The sequence below is a fragment of the Nyctereutes procyonoides genome, unplaced genomic scaffold (genome assembly GCF_905146905.1).
Source record: "Nyctereutes procyonoides isolate TBG_1078 unplaced genomic scaffold, NYPRO_anot_genome, whole genome shotgun sequence".
NCBI lineage: Eukaryota > Metazoa > Chordata > Mammalia > Carnivora > Canidae > Nyctereutes > Nyctereutes procyonoides.
Genome location: NW_026575052.1, coordinates 4,672,778 through 4,691,559, shown reverse-complemented (window position 1 = coordinate 4,691,559; position 18,782 = coordinate 4,672,778). Strand labels below are relative to the sequence as shown.

Sequence of the window (18,782 nt, the reverse complement as noted above, 5' to 3'; positions counted from 1 at the left end):
CCTTCACTAGCCACGCGGCTGGCGGCAGGCCACCCCTGCTCCCTGGTGACCCCATGAGTGTGAGGTGGTGGCCAGGGGACAAAGCGTTGGAGCCCGGGGAGCCCTATTCATCACTAAAAGGGTGCTGAGAAGCTGGAGGCAGGAAAAGATGCTGATCCTGGCGACCAGGGAATCGAGGCCTCATTCCTAATGCTGCCATCAGCGGGCTGCGGCGACCGGGGACCAGGACCCTCCCCTGTCTGGACCTCACTTTCTCTCCCGTGAGATGTGAGCCCCGAATTGGCAGAGCCGCGAGTGCCTGACGCTGTTCCCTCCAATACCCTCCGTGACTCACGTGCGTCTCTCCAGGCCAGACGGCTTCCCAACCCAGACCCCAGGCCTCTGTGGGGGGGGGGGGGGTCCGATGGCATCGCGCGTCAGCATGTCCCAGCCTGAGCTCCCAGTGGCCCTCCCCGCTTCTCCCCTGCCCCCCACCGCCCCAACCTGCCTCTACCCAGGGCGTCTCCCCCCCCGCCCCCCGTCACTGATGACAGTGACTCCATGCTTCCAGTTGCTTAGACTGAACATCACAGAGCCCTCTTTTTGTTTTTCTCCCCCACCCGGCGATCAATGGATCCAGTGGCCCCACCTTCGAAACGTATCTGAACACAACCATTTCTCGCCACCTGGCCCCACTCATTTCTCACTTGGACTGTCACATTGGAATCCCAACCGATCTCCCGGCCGCCTGGCTTGGCCCTTTCTCCAAAGTGGGCAAAGCGATCATTTTTTTTTTAAGTAAGAAGAATCGTGTCCCTCTTCTTCTCAGTGCCCTCAGGGTTCCAGCTGAAGCCCTATGTGAACTCCCCTATGCCCCACTCCTTAGCTGTCCCACCTCATTTCTTCACCTCTCTTCCTCCACTCCAGCCACATCAGCCTCCTTGCCTGTGGATCCTTAATACAGGAAGCATTGACCTCCCTCAGGGCCTTTGCACCTGCTTTTCTCACGGCCGGTGCTTCCCCACACATATCCTCCTGTCTCCCAGCTAGCTCCCTAGCCAGAATGCCTCCTCCTGAGTGAAACCTTTCCTGCCCACCCCCACCCCCATTTGCAACGGCAAACCTTCCAACTGGCACACTCTCCCTGCAATGGCACGCTTCCCTAACAGATGTCACAATTCACCTCCTTTAATGGGTGTCTTCCTCCAATAGGACGGAAGCCCCAGAAGGGCAGGGTCTTAGACTGAATTGGTCCCTGCTATATCCCCAGTGCCAGGAACAAGTACCCAGTTCAGTCAACGCTCGGTACGTATTTGTAAAAGGAAAATCTTCCAAAAGGTGGCTCTTTGGAACAATGGAATGCTGGGCTGGGTGTCTGCAGGAAAGCAAGATCCAGTTAATTCCGAAATAGTCACCTGCACCCTGCATAAGAGCCTTTGGGTTTTGCCCTTCTACTTTCCCCTCCCTCTATCTTTGCCTCCCAGCTTCCCCCCAAAAATCTAATTTACAAATGGGGTCATCCCCTCCCCCCGTTTGTAAAACACGTGCTAAGTCTGTCTCTTGGATCTGGCCTCAGGCAAATAAACGTCAGGAATAAATCAGGCGAGCCTCTCCCTCGTCGTCGTAGAGGCACCAATAAAGCAAGGCGCTTCACCCCCTCCCTTCACCCCCTCGCTCCGCTTCTTGGCTGTGACTCCCCAACTGCCTGCGGTGTATTTGGAGCTCAGCTGCTGGTCTCCCCACTGGTGCCACAGTCTCTCCCCAGCCACAATCGTCCTGAACAACCTTTCTTGCAGCTTTTAACGAGTGTCCAGCACCATCCTTTTGTCCTCGACAGCACACATCGTACGGTTGGGATTTACAAACACAGACGCACACGCTCCCGAATAGCCGGGCTGGGGTCCTCCTCCACCGGCTCTCTCCCCCGTAGCTGGGAAGGCCCTCTGCTGGCTCTCTCCATCTCTCATTTCTGGGTCCTCACCCAGGGAAATGACCTGTTCCCCTGTCCTCTCACGGGCTCTGGCCTAAGCCAGCTGATTCCGTGAAGGGATGGGGTGTCCCTCTGCAGTGGGTGGCATGTGGGGTGCTGGAGAAACGGCGCACACCCCAGGGCCAGGCACCCAGCTGCAGGACTCAGCCCAGAGGCATCCGAGAGGCATCCGGTGAGTTTCATTGTATGCAAATCACACCTCAAAGAAAAGAGTCTTAAGAAAAAGAAAAAAACAAGGGGCCGGGGTTGCCAGGGGACAAAAGAAAGATTCCCTTTTAAGAAGAGGGATGGGTAAAGCAAAGGGTTAACTTCACAGGCAGCCTGAAGGAACGGGAAGGTAGAAAAAGCTGTTTCCAAAAAGAGCTAAAACTTCTCTTAATGAGAAAGCAGACATAAAATTCACATATGGGGGCCTGTGTTTTCACCAGTCCCGAACAGAGATTGTGGCCAAACTTGCAAATGCCTGTGAACTAAGCACACACAATCTCTCAGGCTCTGCCAAAAGATAAGGAGTCCCTAGGAGGGGAGGGGACGGGATGGGACGGGGGGGGGGGGGGGGGGGGGGGGGGGGGGGGATGGGAGGGAGGGAGGGGAGGAGCGGGGAAGGGTGCATTCTCACAAGAGGTGGCACAGTCTGGTCCCCTGTCCCAGCCGCCCCCCGCCCCCCAGACGAGATGGCATCATTTCAAACCCCAGCCCCCAAGTCTGCACATAATGAAATTGCCAGCGTCATTCGTGTACAAGGCAGCTGTGAATCCGCAAGCCAGTCGGCGGTTTGGGGAAGGGGTCAGGTGAGCTGAGGGTTAACGACAGGTGGTGTGAAAGACCTGGGTTCAAGTCCTGATTCCCCCACGGACTGGCTAGGCTGCTGGGAGAGAGAATGTTCCTCAGTTTCCTCATCTGTAAAATGGGGATGATCTTGAAAGTAGCCCCTACCTCCTAACGCTATGAAAACTATATAAAATCATACATTCTTAGAACGCATAAATCTTCGCCAGCACCCACTAAGTGCTCAATACATGCCAGCTATAATTCTTGTTAATAATAATAATAATAATAATAATAATAATAATAAACTGGCGTTATCAAGGCTTTACCATTTACCAGCTGTGGGAGGTCAGGCTAATCCATTCACTTCTGTGAGCTTCCCCAGCCGGTGAGAGGTAACAATGCCCACTCCCAAGGAGGAATAAAATAATGCATGTTAAGTACCCGATTGTCCCTAGAAAAAGCATAAGAAATGGTAGCTCTAATTATGATGATTTCTCCAAACTGGTCTTTGTATGCCAGCTTTCTTTCTGGCTAAAAAAATGGCCTGGATTTAGCTTTTAGATTCCTTGGGGGCAGGGACTAAATTGTTTGCCAAGGGCCCAGCCCCAGGGCCACGGTAATACCAGAAGATCCCCACCAAAGCTGAATCCTCCAAAATGGTAACTGGTTGTGTTAAAAATAAATGAATAAAGGCCACTGGGGGGAGAAAACATTGCCTGGCTGAGTGTCTAACCGGCCAGCAGAGGAACACTCCGAGGGGGCCCTGGGGGCAGACTGGGGGTGGGTGTCAACGCCAGGAAGGGATGCTCGGGGTTGTGCTGATGGCACCCTTAAACCAGCGCCCTGGAGAGGCACGTGAGGCCCTAGGTCTGTACTTGGACACGAGCCCCAAAGTTCACGGGCCAGGAAAACGGCTTCAGTAGGTCTAGTTAGGGCCCGGGCCGGCCCTCGTTAGCAGCCAGGTTCCTGCGATCGCTTATCAGCTTCATCTCGCTAGAGGCCCTGGCCGAGAAACAAACCCAGCCTTTGGCTTCGATGGCTCCCAGAAAGTTCTGCTATAAATGGGGACAGGAGTGTTTTTAACAAAGGGCTACGTCGTCGGATAGTCTTTCCCCTCCTTTCCTGTATTTCTTCTCTACTTTTCTTTCAGTGACCCTCTGTAGTGTTTTCAGGTTTTAAAAAGACATCGGGGAAACATCCCCATGCCCACTTCCCTAGCTGCTTAAAGTCCTCAAACTCACGGGAGGGAGCAGGGTGGCCACAGGGGGGTTGGGGGGAGTGGGAGGCGATGTTGGTGGGTTCTGAGTCTCCCTTAGGGAGCGGGACAGAGCTCTGGAGGCGGATGGTGGCCACGGCCGCACAGCAAGGCCCATGTCTTTAATGTCACTGCATGATACACCTAAAAATGGTTTAAGTGCTGGGGCGCCTGGATGGCTCAGGTGGATAAGCATCCGACTCTTGATTTCGGCTCAGATCATGATCTCAGGGTGGGGAGATCGAGCCCTGCATCATCGGGCTCCATGCTCAGCAGGGAGTCTGCTTATGATTCTCTCTCTCCCTCTGCCCCTGCCTCTCCCCACACTTGCACTCTCTGTCTCTAAATAAATTAATTTAATGAAATTGCATTAAAATGGCTTAAGTGGTATAGTTTATGTTCTGTATATTTCACTGCAATTTAAAACTTTTAGTGAAAAAATAAATAAATAAAAATAAAACTTTTAGTGAAAAAAAAAATCAGCCAACAAGGTGACATGGCTGTGGGGGAGTAATTGGTACCACCGTACGAGCCCCCACCGTAAGCAACCATAATATCGAACAAAATACCCTAAGCCTTGGTTTTCGGGCATCGAACCACCAGCAGCACATGCCTGTGGTCCCCAGATCCAGGGGAGGGACCCGCACGGGCAAGCCCTGCCCTTTGCCACCTGCCACCTTCTCCCTGGGGCAGCTCCCCAAACACCAGCCAGCAGCTGGAACCCACTGCCAAGCACAGAGGTCCTGCTGAGCAGAGATCAGCCTCTGGGGAGCAGCAGAAATGGTTGGACGTGGGGGGGCAGGGTGCCCCGGATGCGCGCCCCTGACCAAGACTCTCAGTCCCTGTGCCTCAGTTTCCTGATCTGTAAGCGAGGACAACAGTACCCACCTCGTAGGATCATTGCGGGGCTTAAGTAAGTTAAAATACGCAAAGCGTCAAAACCTTTCTAGGGCACGTCCTGAGGCCACATAGCTCCCCTCTCCGTGTTCCATAAAGATGTGCCGAGTGTAGTCACATGTGGGGTTAGGAATCGAAAACACATCTGCCCAAGCTAGGTGAGGGGGCCGTGGCACACATGCTCCCGACAGGGTCCCCGACACCCGCGTTCTTGTCCTGTGCAGTGTGCGCGTCCCCAGCCTCCGCGACTCTGCTATGGGAAAGCAGCCTGAATAAAACACTCCTCGCTACAAACGGTGCCTCGATGTGTTCAGACCTTGACTCAGAAACCGCGTTTGATACGCGCATGAAATGGTTTGGAAAGGAGCCATTCTCTCAGGCAAGGTGTAGGATGGACCCGTGGCCAGGTGGCAGGACGTCAGTCAGCGTTTCAGGTTGAGGCTCATGTTTCAAGATGAACGCTAGGACAGAGAGATTTTTCAGCTTCCTCCGAGCAGAGCAGCTGGCGGAAGAAGAGCCCTCAGGTCCCCACCCTCCAGTGGGTGCCTTTCCCAAGCCACCTGAGCGAGCCTCCCTCGTGCGAGGGTTTTGTCTGAAGCATCCTCCTTTGGCCCCTGGCAAGGCCAGGCTGGCAGCCGGAAAGCCGGGGCCGCCCATCGGAGGTCACACCAGGCAAAGCGGGTGTGAACTTGGTGCCTCTCCAAAGGCCCCTCCCTTTCACTCTCAAAGCCACACGGCCCACGCAACTCTCAGGGGCCAGCACCCAGGGTGTCCTGGGCTGAGCTGGGCAGGTGGAAGGCGGAGCTCCAGGGGAGCCGATTGGCTGCCGAGCATGTGGTCACCCCAGAAGCCACCGTGTGGGTGGTGGGGGACTCCAGGGGGCCACATTACACTAGAGAGCTCTCCCAGTGAGGTTTCACGGGGTCCCCAGAAGAAGCTGTGACACGGGGCAGAAAGAACTCTGGGATCGGAGTTGCCTACCTGAGTGACTTCTGAGAATCTCACTTCTTGCTTTATCCAGATGCCCTCCCATCACCCTCAACGCTTGCAGTGAGCTCCCACTTCTCTCCTTCCAGAGCGGGGGGTCGGCAACTGTTCTCTGCAAAGGCCCAGACAGTCACTATTTCGGGCTCTGTGAGCCAAGAGGCACGCTCGCAGGTACCATGTGGCTACTTACATAACAAGGTGTAAAATGAATTTTCACAAACGCTTCCTGATTTGTTGTCAAACCCTACATTTATAATCAAGGAGAATTTTCTTGTGCCGCAGAACGAAGCTCCTCCAGGGAGAGGATGACATTTCTGCTTAACTCGCAGGCTGGATCTGGCCTCTCGGTGCCTCTCTCTTTTTCGGAAGGTCTTGGACCGGACACTCCTTCCTGTCATTTGTTGTGATTTGCTAGATCTTGCTGCAAAAAGAGAATTGCGGGGACTGTGTGCCTAAGCTCTGCTGCCTGTTACTGTGCTTGCCTGCAGAGTGTTTACTGAGCAACTACTAGATTCTGGAAGCCGTGCTGAGGGCTGGGGAGGGAGCAGTAAACAAGCCAAACCTCAGCTGTCCCTCCAAGCTTTCAGCCTAGTGGAAGGAGATAGAAAAGTGAACCGGGAACTTGACCTTTCCTAGGCCTCAGGCTTCCCAGTTATAAAATGGGCATAATAATCTGGGCCCCCGTGGCCTCACCGGGCGGTTGGGAGGCCCAAGACAGAAGACAACCGTGCTGTGCTAACTTAAAGCACCACACTGATCAGAGAAGGGACCTTCCGCATGCTACTATTTTTAGCTGCCTTTTCTTGTCTAAAATAAGAGATTTTTGACAAGTGGCCTTCAGGTCTCATCGCAGTCGGTAGGATGGCAGAGCGAGTTGAGAGACGCCAGTGGATCAAGGAGTCTGGGGCGTTCCTGCCCCCACGGCCCTTTGCAGCTTCTTCTGCCACGTTTGGGGGAGTCCTCTGGCCTCAGAGCTGCAAGGAGAGGCAAGGATTGAAAACTGCCGTGCAAAGCCACCCTTCCAAGTCCTCAAGGTGGGTCTCCCCTTGTGCCTTCTTCGCCCTCCGTGCCAGCTCCAGGCCGCCTGCCTCCCTGCAAGCTCATGCCCCCTGGCCAGGGATGTCACGGGTCCCGCTAATGAGCCTGCAGGCCCCGGACCACTCCTTCTGCGGTGAGAGGCCCCATCTGGGGGGGAGAGCCCAGATGGTGACAGAGGGCCCGGGAGGGGCCTGGTGCTGAGGCTGAAACCCAGGAGTCCCTTCTGGGTGGAGGGGCGGCTTTCAAGCCGGCTGCTGGGCTCCATGCATCACCCCAGGGCTTAGAAGATACTAGATAAGATACTAGAGCCAGGAGAACGTCTGCATCTTCTCATTCAGCAGCTTTCAAACTATTTCAGCTGCCACATTTTTTCTTCAAACAATATCCTGCAGGAATCTCGAATACATAGAGCATCGGGGTGGCCAAGGGTCCTGATCACAGGTCCGCGTTTGAAAGAGGAAGCATGGCTTTTTGAACAAATGGTGCCAGAGTGATTGGATATCCGGAGGCCAAAGCAGGAACTCGACTTCACCTCCTATCTCCTACAAAAATCAACTCCAAATGGATCACAGACTTAAAAAGTAAAACATAGGGATGCCCCGAGTTCGAGCCTCGTATTGGGTGTAGAGATTACTTGAATAAGTAAATATTAAAAAAGAAAAGAAAAGAAATGTATTTGGTTTTCCTCTGGTTCAAGCAGAGACCCTAAAACCCTTGCAATTTCTTATATAAGAGCCATGGGGGGGCACCTGGGTGGCTCAGCGGTTCAGCGTCTGCCGTTGGCTCAGGGCGTGATACCAGGGTCCTGGGATCGAGTCCTGCATTGGGCTCCCTGCAGGGAGCCTGCTTCTCCCTCTGTCTGAGTCTCTCATGAATAAATAAATAAATAATCTTTAAAAAAAAAAAGTAAAACAGAAAACTATCAAACATTTAGAAGAAAATGTAGAAGACTGTCTTAGGGCCCTAGGGCTAGGATTGTCTTCTTCCCTCCCTCTCCCCCTCCTCCTTCTTCTCCTTCTGCTCCTCCCCCTCCAAAAAAAAAAAAGAAAAAAGAAAAAAAAAGGATATAACTCAGAAACAGCCAGATGGAAGGAGAGATGCACGGGGCTTCCCTGCCCTCTCTTAGACCTCCCAATCTCTCCAAATCTCCGCTTTTTCATTCACCCCGAAGCTCCAAGCTAGGGACACGATTCCAAAGCACGATCCACAAAAGAGAAAAATCGATAAACTGGACTTCCTCAAAATTAGGAAATTTTGCTCTATGGAAAAAAAAGCCTGTCAAGAGGATGGAAAGATGAGCTACAAACGGTAGAAAATATTTTTAACCCACACGCCTGACACAGGACTCGTATCTAAAATATATAAAGCACTCTCAAACCCCAACAGTTAAAAAGAAAAAAAAAATGCAATTAGAAAATGGGCCAAAGGCATGAGATATTTCAGGGAGGAGGATCTACAGATGCCAAATAGGTCCATGAAAAGAGGGTCACCAACACCAGTCACTAGGGAAATGAGAATCAAGACCCCAGCGAGCCACCCCGGCGTAACTGTTAGGACAGTGGCCGTGCCAGGTGCTGGTGAGAAGCTGGATGCCTCGGACACGGCCGCTGGGAATGCCACGGCCACTATCGGACAGAGTTTGGCAGTTTCTTTAACAAAACTAAGTATACACTTCCCCTTTGACCCAGCGATTACAAACTTGGGCATTTATCCCAGAGAAACAAAAACTTAGGTCCACACACAAAGCGATCCACGAATATTCACAGCAAGTTTGCTTGTAATAGCCCAAACCTAGAAATCACCGAAAGGTCCCCTAACTGGATGAATGGGGAAGGAGGCTGTGACCGGTCACAGCATGGACCATGACACAATAAGGAGAAGGAGCAAACCACTGATAACCCACAGCAGGGCGCACAGATCACGGGGGATTAGGTGAGCGTGAAAGTCGACCTGAGAAGCGTCCGATTCCATCTGCAAAACAATTCTCGAGGTGACAAAATTACAGAGATGGAGAACAGACTGGTGGTGGCCGAGAGTCAGGGATGGCGGGTGGGAGGGAAGGAGGGGGGCGCTACGAGGGACAGCCCCCAGGGAGATATTTGCAATGAGGGAGCGGCTGGGGGTGTTCACGGTGGCGGGGGTCACGCAGCTCTGCACAAGCACGTAAAATGGAAGAGGACGACGTGCCCCATCGAGACACATCGTACCCTTGGTATTGGCCTGTGGTTGTGTAACATGTAACGATTGTGGGAAACCGGGTGGAGGGTGGTACGAACCACACCGTACTACGGGCGCAATCGCCTGGGCATCTGTAATGATTTCCAAAATTAAAGGATAAATAGATAAGTAAATGTCCAGGCTTGGGAGCCACTCAGAATCGGGTACAAGTCCCAGCTCCACGGCGAGCTTGCTGTGTGGCCTTAGGCAGACTGCGTCACCGCTCTGGGCTTCATGTCCCCTTCTGCAGCATGTGCCCACCTGAGGGGTTTGCAAGGGTTAACTGAGATAATGCACGCGTGCGTATAAAGTACCTGGTAGGTGGTAAGGGTGCAACAGATGTGTTATTATTTTAAAAATCTGATGGAAGTGGGTTGGGGGAGTTTAGGCAGTGGCACCTCCAAGGAAGCCTCATTGGAAGACCACTAATGAGGTTCTGCTCCTCTCTGTAGGCTTGCTGCAGCCGTGGCCCTGGAAGTGGGCAGGGGCTGGGGGCAGGGGGTCTCTGCCCTGGGTCATCCGCTGCCCGCAGCACTAGGAGACTCAGACCCAGTGTTCCTGGCTCCTCGCCCTGGGCCCTTTCCACTCTGCTCCTCTGCTGCCCCCTCGCCACCCAAGCGGTCACAGGCATCCACTCCTGTGGGTCCATCCGAGTGCTCCCCGTGTGAGGTCACAAGGCCCCAATGATAGGTGGACAGGAGTCTCAGCTAATGCAAGTTCCTCTTTCTCCAGGGCTCCCTCTGCGCCAGGCTGTGGGATTGTGTCCTGGCCTGCTCCTACCTCCCACCAGGCAATCTCCGTCATCACCCTGATTTCACACGAGGTAACGCGAGGTCCAGAGGAGTGCAGGAGCGGCCCAAAGTCCCGGCGTGAGCACAGTTGCAGCTGTGGCCTGACCAGGGTCTTGGATCTAAGATCTGAGATATTAGCAACACATCTCACTACATGCTCGCGCCATTCTAAGACCAGCTCGCTTGGGCCACAGAATGAGGCCCTAAGGTAGATTTTTACTGTTAAAAGGTTTCATTTGTTTATTCATGAGACACACAGAGAGAGGCAGGGACATATGTAGAGGGAGAAGCAGGCTTCGTGCAGGGAGCCCGATGCAGGACTTGATCCCGGAACCTGGGATCACGACCTGAGCCGAAGGCAGATGCTCAACCACTGAGCCACCCAGGCACCCCTTTAAGGTAGATTTTTATTGTTAAAATTCTGAATTTCCAAAAAAAAAAAAAAAAGAAAAGAAAACAAATTCTGACTTTCAGAGGAGGAAAGTGAAGCCCAGAGAGGCGAGGCTCTTTAACTTGTCCGAGATCATACAGCAAGCGACAGAGCTGGGATGCAAACGTGGGCAGGCCAGTTCCAGAGTCTGTGCTTCCCATCTCCCCCTTTCTGTCACGGGGGTCCACCCTTTTCTGCCTCCCCAGAAGGGCCCTGCCTACATTCCTGGGGTCACCTGTGCTCGCCGCTGCCCCGTGAGTCATCTGGAAACCCCCTCCCTGTCAGACTGGTTGCCCAGAGATTCCCTAGCACCCTGTTTGGGACACAGAGCATTAGGTAATCGTGTAGGAAGGGAATGCTTCTGTGTCCAGCCAAATTCCTTCCTTCCTTCCCTCCGAGGCTGGGATGGGGAACCAGCTCGAGACACAGGCAATTTAATGAGGTTTGGTAATAAACACACTCTTTTGAAAAAAAAAAACGTGTGCATAATAATAGTTATTTAAACCATCCAGAAGATAAAATATAATGAGTGGTTTAGCTGTCGAGGTGGCTCCTGGCCGAGTGGTGGGGAGACAACACATGGCCCTGCTTCTTTCGGCTCAGGCTGGGTGACAGCTCGCCTTGTCTGGCTTTCCGTTTTCTCATCCCTTAAAGGAGGGGACTGGCTTCCAGCTAGAAAATAATACTTTCCAGAGCAACCTAATAGGCATAGAAATGACTATATATCACACATACACACTAGATACGACACGCCGAGATCAGGTTCCCACCTGCAAGGCTCATCCTCCTTGGGTGCCAGCTTCCTGCTTCCTAAGCCCCATAATCAGGCTGGTGTTTGATGATGGGTTGCACACCTGGTCACACATGCAAAGCCAAGAAGTCTTCCGTGGATCAGGTCCAGACCTGCGTGATTCAGTATGTACATTTAAATAGGCTTGCTTTCTCAGCCACTACCCAATTTTTCTAGATCATCAGAGTCCACGGTTCATCACAGACCGAAGAACCCCAGATGTGGGAGAGGGGTCGGAGAGCAGGGAATCCTGATCTCTTAAGACAAAGCTGTTGGGGAACCACTTGCCTCAAGATCTACATAACACCTGATTGAGTATCTTGCTTTATTATTTTTTAAAGATTTTATTTATTTACTCATGAGAGACACACAGAGAGAGGCAGAGATTCAGGCAGAGGGAGAAGCAGGCTCCCTGCAGGGAGCACGATGCTGGACTCAGTTCCAAGACCCCGGGATCACGCCCTGAGCCGAAGGTAGACGCTCAACCGCTAAGCTACCCAGGTGTCCCAGAGTATCTTGCTTTAAATAAACACCCATTTTCGGATCTCTGGGTGGCTGAGCAGTTTAAAAGAGAACTCCATAACATTCATTATTGAAAGCATGGATTTGATTGCTCATTATACACACACACATATTTCTAACATGCACTGAAATAAATTTGTAGCAATAGGAATTTTTAAAATGTTCATCTGTGTACTTGCCAAAACCACCACCAGGTGCATAGCCACGGTGCATACCCAACGATGCATGCCCACGAAGCGTGTCGAGGCATGCCAATGGTGCATGTCCACAGTGCACATCCGTGGCACCCGACTATGATGGGTGTCCGTGGAGCACATCCATGGGGCATGTCTATGATGTGTGTCTACAGAGCACATCTGTGGAGCTTGTGTCTCCATGGAGTGTATCCATGGAGCATAGCCATGGAGCGTGCCAACGGTGTGCATCTACAGTGCACACCTGCAGTGCCTGTCTGTGGTGTTCATCCACAGACCATATTCAAGGGCGTGTCCACGGTGCATGTCCAAGGGGCACATCCTTGGAGCTCAGGCCCATCCTCTTCATTTTTCAGGGAGGATCCCTGGGGGTCCAGGCTTACAGCCTAAGCCCAATCTCGTTGATGGGGGCCCGGGTCTCAGAGTTGAGGAGCAGTGCCGTGTGGCATAAAGAGTGTGGGTTCTAAATCACGGAGTCGCAATTATCACCTTGGAAGGTACCAGTTGAGCATCCTTGACCCTCAGAACCTCTCTGAGCCTCCCTGTCCATTACGAAATTAACTGCTATCTCCACACACCACACAGCTCATAGGGCTGGCACCTACTTGGTCTACAATCGTCCTCTTCCTCCTTCTCCACTTTGCCCAAGAGAACAGAATGTGTTCTCACCTCAGGGTCTTTGCTCATGCTGATCCTACTGCCTGATCTGCTGCATGAAGAGAGGAAGCTGCGGCTTGCGGGTATCATACGTCGGTGCTGTCGAGGGGCCTAATCTAAGGCCGTGATGGGTGGGTGACAGGCCTGGCCGCGGGAGGGTTCTGCACACAGCGGGGCTCAGCCCATAGTGCAGACTTGCCAGCTCACAGGGTCCGCTCCCAGAGTCGCAGGACCTGGATAGAAGTCAGGCCCTGGCCCTACCCATGCCCAGCACCACTGTTGCCCAGAGTGGACATTGTCTTTTAAGACAGTGCCTCTTCCTGAGACTCAAAGCCCGAAGAAACCCACACACGATTGCTGCCTTCCACCTGCTGTTTCCAGCTTTGGAACTGAACCAAGACTCCTATAGGGAAAGCAAGAGAAGGCATTAAAAGAAGGGTCCTAGGGCAGCCTGGGTGGCTCAGCGGTTTAGCACCACCGCCTTCAGCCCAGGGTGTGATCCTGGAGACCCGGGATCGAGTCCCACGTCGGGCTCCCTGCATGGAGCCTGCTTCTCCCTCTGCCTGTGTCTCTGCCTCTCTCTCTTTCTCTGTGTCTCTCATGAATAAATAAATGAAATCTTTTTTTTTTTTTTAAAAAAGAAGGGGTCCTAGGAAGAGGGGGATTTAAGAAAATGAAGGAGGGCACAGGGCAGGGGGCAGAGCAAGGAAAGAGAGCTAGTGGGTGACAACGGAGTAAGTCCAGGAATGGCTTGGGTGGGGCCCCTGAGGTCAGCAACAATTAATTTTGGTCTCTGAAAATAAGCAAAACTTATATAAATATTATATCCTCATTCCTCACGTTATTATATTTTACCTTCACGTTGTTACATCTCATGTTGAGCTCTAGTGAACCATAGGACATCGAGTCATTGTACGAGTTAAGGTGTATCAAAGATTGCATGACAGGGAAACTGAGACACGAACAGGTGCGCTCCGCCAGGCTTGGACCTTGTGGAGTCCCCCCAGAGAGGGTCAAGGAGGAGGAGATGCAGACCGTGCGGCATGAACCTAAAGCCACACCGACCCTGTTTCCAAGGCTCTCTGTCTTGGGAACAGCACTTGACAGTTTAGGGAATGCTTCAATGCACTGGCCCCGGGAGCAGGCCCGGCAGGAAGCGCTGCCCCCCGCCCCCCTCCTCACCCAGAGATGAGGAGCCTACACCCTGGAGAGGATGAAATGAGCCCCACTGCCCCCCCTCTCTATGCGCCAGCGAGCATGCTGCCTGCTGGGCCACAGTCCTTCGTGGAACTCCGGCTCCTTCCACCAGGTGGCTGTGCCTGCCCCCCCACTGGGGCCCGGGATTCACAGACGTTGCCCGGCCTGAGGCCCCGGCCCCATGCTGGGTCTGTCTGACACACAAGAAGGAATGGATTGGGAGTCAGCACTTAGGGGAAGTCGTGGCCTCACCATGTTCCCCTGTGAGACCTTGACCGACAGTCCAGGTGTTTGGCACTGCGGGGGCTCACACCAGTTGGGTTTGTTCACTTTGCCGAGGGTTGTTATCATTCTGCATGACATGACATGGCCTGAAATGCAGTGGTGCCCGGCCACCAGGGCCACCTGACACATGAAACAGGCTGCCCTCCTTGCCTTATCACTAGCCACCCAGGCACATGATCAATTCTGTGCCGGAGCCCAAAGCCTGGGTTTTTCTTGTCTATTCAGACCCTGTGTCTTGACCTCACCAGAAAACTCCCTGGCTTCTTGGCTCCATTACACAGTGGGTGCTGGGCAAACGTCTCGCTGGCCTGCGACTCATGTGTCCTCTATCTCTCTCTCTGCCCAACCTTCCATCCATACTGCCCACTGCCAGGGGGAATGGTATCTCTGCAGAGTGTGGCTTTTATTGGCAAGCGTGGATGAGGGATAGTCTGAAAAAAGTGACTGGAGAGCTATGGATTAGAGAGTCCAACTCTATATACTGTGGTTCTATCCCAGGTGGGAAACACAATGCGAGTGCAAGCACCTGGCACAGGACGGAGGGTCTGGTAGTTACAAACTCACATGCAGACATCCATGAAACCCATTTCGATCCCATTGGTCCTGGGTCCAAAAAGTCAAACTCCCAAGGCGTGTCTGTTTTCATTTCACATTTCTTCTGGACTCTTTTTTTTTTTAATTTTTATTTATTTATGATAGTCACAGAGAGAGAGAGAGAGGCAGAGACACAGGCAAAGGGAGAAGCAGGCTCCATGCACCGGAAGCCCAATGTGGGATTCGATCCCGGGTCTCCAGGATCGCGCCCTGGGCCAAAGGCAGGCGCCAAACCGCTGCGCCACCCAGGGATCCCTCTTCTGGACTCTTGTATAAAAGTAGGAACACTGGGACCAGTAGGAGGAAAATCATGAAGGGGCCCCTTGTTCCCCAAGGTGACCGGGGCTACAAAGCGTAAGCCCTGCAAACCCTCAGGAAGAGAAGCAGGGGCACCGGCTCCAGGTGCCGGGCAGGACAGAGGTTTAGTAAATATTTGTTGAATTTCCTTAAATCTTGTTCTTCATCAGCCAGCATGTGAGGCTTGGTGTCCGGCATCCTATGTCTTCTCTCCCTGGAACTAGGCTCAGAATAACTCTCACGGGGACGGTGAGGCTTCCCTTGAGAAAAGGTGTATGACTTTTCATTCTTTAGGACACATAAATATTACCTATGGGATTTAAGATTTTATTTATTTATTTGAGATAGAGCGAGCGTGAATAGGGGTGAGGGGCAGAGGTGGAGGGACAAGCAGACTCACCTCTGAGCAGGGAGCCATACACAGGGCTCCATCCCAGGACCCGGAGACTATGACCTGAGCCGAAGGCAGACGCTTCACCAACTGAACCATCCAGGTGCCCCAAACCTGTGGGATCCTGATAAAAACACAGATGCAGATTCAATAGATCTGGGGCTCAGCCTGAGACTCTGTGTTTTTAATGAACATCCAAATGATGCAGCTGCTGCTGGTCCAGGGACCACACCAAGGGTTCCTAGAACGAGCTTACCTGGCAGCCACTGTGTGGCCTTATTGGTCGCAGAACCTCTCTGGGCTTCGATTCTTCATCTGGATATTACATAGGTCAACAAACATAAATTGACAGCATACTCATGTCCGGTTGCCCTGGGTGCTTGCTGGGAAAACAAAGATGAATAAACCACAAGCCTGGGAGGGCTTTGCAGCCTGGGTTGCTTAAATGTCCAATGATAGTATTTAAGGATCCTTTGGGTTCTCTAAAACTTCATGGCTGACTGGCAGAAATGGAATTATAAGAGTTTCCTCTTCTAGAAAACATGTTTCCCGACACTATGGTAATGATCCTTCCCCCACCAACTATGGTTCTCCGAATCAGGGATTTTTCTTCTAGATGTAACCCCAAAAGAAAAAGAAATCTAGTACAAACTCTATCTTGCCATTTAACCGGCGAGAAGCCTCAAGAACAGAGGCAGAGAGTGTTGGGTCCAGAGCCGATTACTGGTTTTCCAGCTATGCTTTCGAAGGCAGGTCGTCCAATAGAAATAAAATGTGAACCACAAAATTTTAAATAAGTAATCTTAAATTTTGTGGTAGCCACGTTGGATAGAGTAGAAAGAAACAGGTGATGTTAATTTTAATACTCCTTTAACCTAATGCCAAAAATATGACCATTTCAACATGCAATCAGGATGATAAAATTATTGGGATATTTCAGATTCTTTTTTGTCGTACTAAGATTTTGAAATTCGGTGTCCTTCTGCCTCCAGCACGTCATAATTTGTATCAGCCACATTTCCAGTGCTCACTAGTCCGTGGCTAGCATGCTGGACGGTGAAGGTGGAGATCCAAGTTAGAGCATCCTACCCTAACCCGGCCGTACAAACACTGACCATCGGGATCGGTTGTCCATGTGTCATTAACATCTTTCTCATGACCAGTGATTTTTTTTTTAAGATTTTATTTATTTATTCATGAGAGACACACACACAGAGAGAAAGAGAAGCAGAGGGAGAAGCAGGCTCCCTGCATGGAGCCCGATGCGGGACTCGATCCCAGGACCCCAGGGTCACGCCCTGAGCCAAAGGGAGCCGCTCAACCACTGAACCACCCAGGTTCCCCGATTGTTCTTTAATAGACTCTGGAGTTACAGCTTTCTGTGGTCAAGGTGAACGGCATTCCACTTCTGGGAGGGCCCTTCAATGCCTCTGATCTAACCTGACATAGGACTTCACCGGACACCAGGAGAGGCCAAGCAGCCTGTCGTGGGGTTCAGTGGCAGCGGGCTGGCGGCTGGAACCCACATTTCCAGAGTTCCTCGTGTGAAGTGCTTGTAACCCAGTACCGGCCGCCTAGGAAGTGCCCGAGAAATCTCAGCCACCGTCTTCAATTCTCCTCTCCCAGTTTTGCACCGAACCAGTCTGTCCCCAGAGACGCTGCTCGATTAAAGTGAGATACAATTCAGGGCGCGCTCTGGAGGAGGAAGTGTCATTTCCAGCCGGCCCGGTGGGTGCACCTCCCTAGGTAGCGCATCCATTACATAAGCGGCAGCGCGACACGCCTACCTGATGACTGTCCCCAGCACGCCCGGTTCAGCCCGGAAAGCCACACCGCCTTTCCCTAGGAGAACAGTGGTGTGGAACCGAGGCATGTACATGCAAAAATTACTCCTGCCATCTGACGAGTAGGGCCAGTTCTTGGGTGTTATCTCCAGAGTGCTTTTCTACGGCAGCACAACCTCCAGAAAAACCAGTTTCAGGAGCACCACACCTAGGATCACATGACGCAATCCGATATTAGCGTCTCCTTGCATCAGTGTTCCTGACGCATGTGTCTTCTGCGCTGGCAAAAAGCCTTATCACGGGGAAGGAGAGAGGGGAAAAAAAAAAAAAGGAAAAATACTCACGGGCTGAAATCTAAAAGTACTATCAGTACTTCTCCTAATTGGCCACACAGGGTGTTTGTGGAGGATAAACACCCAACCAACCCCGGAGGCCTGGCAAGCGCCAGCATGCCGTTTCCTGAAGGGGACTTGATGGCATACTTAGGCAAAATTCTTTTCTGGTTGGTTCTACTTGTGTTTTATATGCAAGCATCAAGGTTTAATCTCCTAAATCTCTTTTTTAAATGCAAACCTATTAAGAAGAGGCTTTCAAAGGGCGTCTCTATTCCCTGTCTTGACCTATCTGAAAAATCTCTGGAAAGTACCAGTTGATTTCTCGTTTCTAAAGTTCTCTTACATAAGTGCTCTTGGCTCCCTGGACACACAGACTTTGGACTGATCAAATACCTTAGATTTGGGTCCCTTGGTGTCTCTGTCTTCCTCTAGACATTTGTTGCCTCCTGAATCCTGCTTCTTGCTGTAATGATTAAGGAATGAATGAATTGCAAAAAAAAAAAAAAAAAAAAAAAGCCTAGAACTCTATCCTAATCTTTGGGAATTTGTCTAAAGAAGGAACTTCCTTGGGGCAGTAAGTCTAAGACAAAGGGAAGCAGGTAAAAATCTTCCGTAGGAACACAGGCTGGGCAGCCCGGGGGGCTCAGCGATTTAGTGCCGCCTTCGGCCCAGGGTGTGATCCTGGAGACCCGGGATCGAATCCCACGTCAGGCTCCCTGCGTGGAGCCTGCTTCTCCCTCTACCTGTGTCTCTGCCTCTCTCTCTGTGTGTGTCTCTCACGAATAAAATCTTTAAAAAAAAAAAAAAAAAGGAGACCACGGGCTATTCGGGCGTAACGTGGGAGGGAAGACCCACCCCCCACCCCCCACGTGGGTGGTAAGTCATCCACCTCCCAGGATGAGCAAACAGACCTTCTAAGAAAAATCAATCCTTTATATGGTTCACTAGGCGCTACGTGATCTAGCTCTTGCTACATCCCGGCTCCAGCCGCACTGCTCTTCTCCACCCGCCCCATGGGATGCTTCTCCTCCACATGGCATGTCTCTCTCAAGGTTCCCGGGCTTTTGTGTTTACTCTTCCTCCATGTGCCCTGGAAGAGTCTTATCGCTGTTCATCTCGTGGGTCTTATCCATCCTGAAAGTCACTCGGCTTAACTTTCCAAAGGAGGGGAGGCTTTCCCTGAACCCAGAACAGGATGAGCTCCCTTGCCGCAAAGGTCCGACACGGGGATGACTTTGCTACACCTGTGTAGGAGAGGAGAAAGCTTTCCTCGACCCTCTTTAGGGTTCCTGGCTGGGTCTGCAAAATCATGCTGACAAAGATTAACAGGAGAAAAGCATACGAGTTTATTTTAATAGAAGTTTTACGTGGCATGGGAGCC

The 18,782-nt window shown here is 51.9% G+C and overlaps 1 long non-coding RNA gene across 1 annotated transcript; it reads right to left on the bottom strand.

Moving 5' to 3' along the window:
* Nucleotides 1-14,718: 14,718 nt before the first annotated feature.
* Nucleotides 14,719-17,308, bottom strand: LOC129513889 (uncharacterized). The gene is made up of 4 exons (XR_008665316.1): nt 17,070-17,308; nt 15,539-15,665; nt 15,292-15,406; nt 14,719-15,201 (listed from the first exon to the last, which is right to left on the bottom strand). It is a non-coding gene; the product is annotated as an uncharacterized LOC129513889 (long non-coding RNA).
* Between the last annotated feature and the right edge of the window lie 1,474 nt (nt 17,309-18,782).